At 40.1% G+C, this 3560-nt stretch overlaps 1 long non-coding RNA gene across 1 annotated transcript; it reads right to left on the reverse strand.

The window, feature by feature from the left end:
• Positions 1 to 225: 225 nt before the first annotated feature.
• LOC143584140 (uncharacterized) lies at positions 226 to 1782 on the reverse strand. Its single transcript, XR_013144306.1, has 2 exons — positions 803 to 1782; positions 226 to 585 (listed from the first exon to the last, which is right to left on the reverse strand). It is a non-coding gene; the product is annotated as an uncharacterized LOC143584140 (long non-coding RNA).
• Between the last annotated feature and the right edge of the window lie 1778 nt (positions 1783 to 3560).

Here is a 3560-nt window from a genome sequence, read left to right on the forward strand (position 1 = left end):
AATTTCTTAAGTCGTTCTAGTTTGAAACTTTTGGTAACTCTAGATATTTATCTAGGTGCTTACAAATTCTAAATGCCGCATAAGGCTCAATTTTAAAGTGAACAAGTCTAGATTTTTTTTAGAAGAACTCATACCCAAAGAATAGAATGTGACGCAAGAGCAAAGTTAGTGAGCTTGATATCTAAGAGTATGGTAAGCATCCGTGGATGAAATCATTTCTTGTCTAAATTAGGTATGAGCACTTAAAGAGCACCGTGATGACATACGGTGGCCCTATTATCATGACGAATGAAGAAAGTTATCGATAATTATCAATCATAACGTCGTCCAAGCGATTAGTATTTTTTTTATCCAGTAATTAAAGAACGTTGGAGGAATGCTGATAAACGCAAGGAACATGTGCAAACCACAGTCGTCAAGAAAGGAAGTGAAAGTTATGGAAATAGATGTAACACGTAAGATGAAGGAAACAACATGTGTGTATTAGGACAGTTCAGCACTCAGTAAAATACTCTTACGAAAGCAAGGTACATATGAAACGTTAGGAATATTTCAAGTCTATGCTAGTGACTATGGTAACGATTGCTTGTGCCTAAGGGTTCCGACTACTATAAAGCTACTTGAAAACGTTTATAAAAAGTTTTATTATAAGAGTGAGATTCCTTTACAAACAGGATTAGAAAATTTCTGATGTGAAGTTTCAACAACACTTTGGCCATATAGATATCGAGTTACTCAATTTTAGAGTAAGATTACTAGAAATCTTTCATAAACGCCATATGTAGTGAGGTATTGGAGTCACCAAGTTATTTGCGCCATAATAGGGAACACACACAAATGTAATGGAGGCATAGGTTATGAAAGGGAAATTTTAACATTGACATTTCATAAACGTCGTATTAATGCGTCGCAAATCAATTTTGAAATTGGCTTGGGTATAGAGACCCGAAAGTCGATGAGTAATCTTAATAGAGTACCTGGAGATTTATGTCGCTAATGGTACTGTTTTGGCTTGCTATAATAACGGAGTGAAATGGCAAACATTTCAACTAAACGACGATAGAACAAGGTGTTGTAGGACGTCTTCACGGTTGCCCTAACAGGCGTTTTCTTTTCTTGGAGAGAGAGTCTTGAATCAAGAAATTATAAATTTGAAATAATTTAAACATCAACTCAAAGTATGACGTTCACTAGGGTTCTCATGCATTGCACCTTATGATTACGTGTGCACCCGTAATGATAATATGTTCTACATGTTCACTCGAGTGTCTTCCATAGTCGAGCCTACAATTAAGGAAATGGAAGCGTCCATTTGGTTGCATTATCACATGTTAAAACTTCTTTATGGACATAAAATTTTTTTGCCAATAATTAGGGGCTAAAGTTGTATGAGTTAGAATGATCAGGAAGAGCCCATCTAGATGCGTCCTAAAGATTGGATGTTACGTGAATGAAGTTTGAACACCGTAAGAATAGTCTTCCAGTTCACATCTATTAGCCTCTACGTATTCGCGTAAGATTGAAATGGGGTTCTCTTGGGTGGTATACGACCACAATAATTCCAGGAGCACCATATAGTCGTGTACCTGATTTTCTAACCCTGTATGCTAGTATCTTGGAACGTTTCTTAATCTTTACCAATTTATGGTAGCATTGTATCAATTCGGTACTCCCATTACCGGAGCTGTCGGTTCTCATTCCCTAAAGGTACATTGAGGTTGTCGAGTACTCCCGACTCCTCGTTGGTTAAGAACACTATCTCACGTTACCACTCAGTTGCGGGTCCCATGTAACATCCCGAAATTTCCAAGTAATATTAATTATGTTACTTAATAATAGAGAGAAAGTTTACCCAGGTTATCGGGAAATAAATAAAAGAGTAGGAGTTGGTATGGGTGGGGCTAGTGTCAGGTAATGGACGTTGGTTATGGATTTGGATTAATTGAGATGGGTTAAATGAGAATGGGATTTCAGGGATATAAATACCCCCAAAATCCCAAAAATATCTTCATTTACATCTATTTCTTCACACACTCAAAACACACACATTCTAACCGATCAAGATTCGAAGCCGAGACCCGAGATTTTGTTGATAGATCTGAGTTGGTAAGGTAAGAACAAATCCAACAAAGCTAATATTACTGAAAATGGTTAGGATTGGATGGGTTAACCGGACCCGAAACCCAAACTGCCAAAATCGGACCCCTAAAACGTCGATTTTAGGCCGATTTGATGGTTGGGATTTGTAGGCGCCGATCATACGATTCCGTGGGTACCAAAATCGAGTTATTTGGCTAAGAAACGAAGGATTTATGGGCAAACAGATCTGCAGCACGATAACTTCGCCTGCAAGATTAAGTTCGCCTGATGAACTTCGCCTTCAAGCGTAACTTCGCCTTCAAGCGTAACTTCGCCTAAGGATAACTTCGCCTACGGCCAAGTTCGCCTAAGGATAACTTCGCCTGAAGCCAAGTTCGCCTAAGGATAACTTCGCCTGAAGCCAAGTTCGCCTAAGGTTTAACTTCGCCTGAAGCCAAGTTCGCCTAAGGATAACTTCGCCTGAAGCCAAGTTCGCCTAAGGTTTAACTTCGCCTGAAGCCAAGTTCGCCCGAGGTTTAACTTCGCCTAAAGTGAAGTTCGTTTAGAAAATAAATTAAAACCTAATGAAAAATGTGTTAAAACAGTTAATGTAAATAAAATTTTTCCAAGCTGACCTGGCAGCTCGACCCCAGCCAGGGGCTCTGCCCCTTGGACCCTGCTAGGGGCTGCCGCCCCTAGACCCCGCTGCCAGGGGCGCTGCCCCCGGACCCCCGTTCGTTGTGGGTAGTAGTTAAGACTAGAAAGATGATATGAGTAGTGATAGTTGTTTGATACGTGTACTTGTTATACAGTCAGCCGTGCACAGCTGAAGAAAGGGATTATGATTAACGGTGAACGTAACCGTGTACAGGTGAGTTTCTAGCCCCATTCCTTGTTATGTTTTCGGGGCTGTGTGCATACTCGATGTGTTGTTAATACATTTATCCTAAGTGATAAGTGTATGTCATATGTGATATGTGTGATAGATATGAATGATTGCTTGTCGGTACGCGAACGATCTTCGGATATTGCGCGTACTGTCAGGTTAAAAATAAAGGTACGAATATTATATATCGAAGATGTATGAATGTTTCAAATGAATACTTGTCGGGGCGTGAACGATCTTCGGATATTGCACGTGTCGACAAGGGGTATGGTTGTTAAATTAATGAGGTAAAGAATGCCTAGAGTGTTCTTATGTTATAATGTAAGTATGTGTGTATGGGTACACGAATGGCATGTGAGTTCTACGTTCGACATAGTAAGTTAGGATGGCAAGTCCCTCTAGCTTCTGTCGGACATAGACTCGGCTGGTAATGGCGTAGTTAAGGACTGCGAGCCTTATACGTGAAGTAGATGATATATGTAAACGTAGATAAGGACTGCGAACCTTATACGTAATGTAGATAGGCGTCAGCATAGGAAAGGACTGTGAACCTTATACGTGCTGTATTTGTAGCATAGGGGAGGACTGCGAACCT

The sequence above is a fragment of the Bidens hawaiensis genome, unplaced genomic scaffold, assembly GCF_021521415.1.
Source record: "Bidens hawaiensis isolate Kalapana, Puna unplaced genomic scaffold, B.hawaiensis_p1.1 tig00001521_1, whole genome shotgun sequence".
In the NCBI taxonomy this organism is placed as follows: Eukaryota; Viridiplantae; Streptophyta; class Magnoliopsida; order Asterales; family Asteraceae; genus Bidens; species Bidens hawaiensis.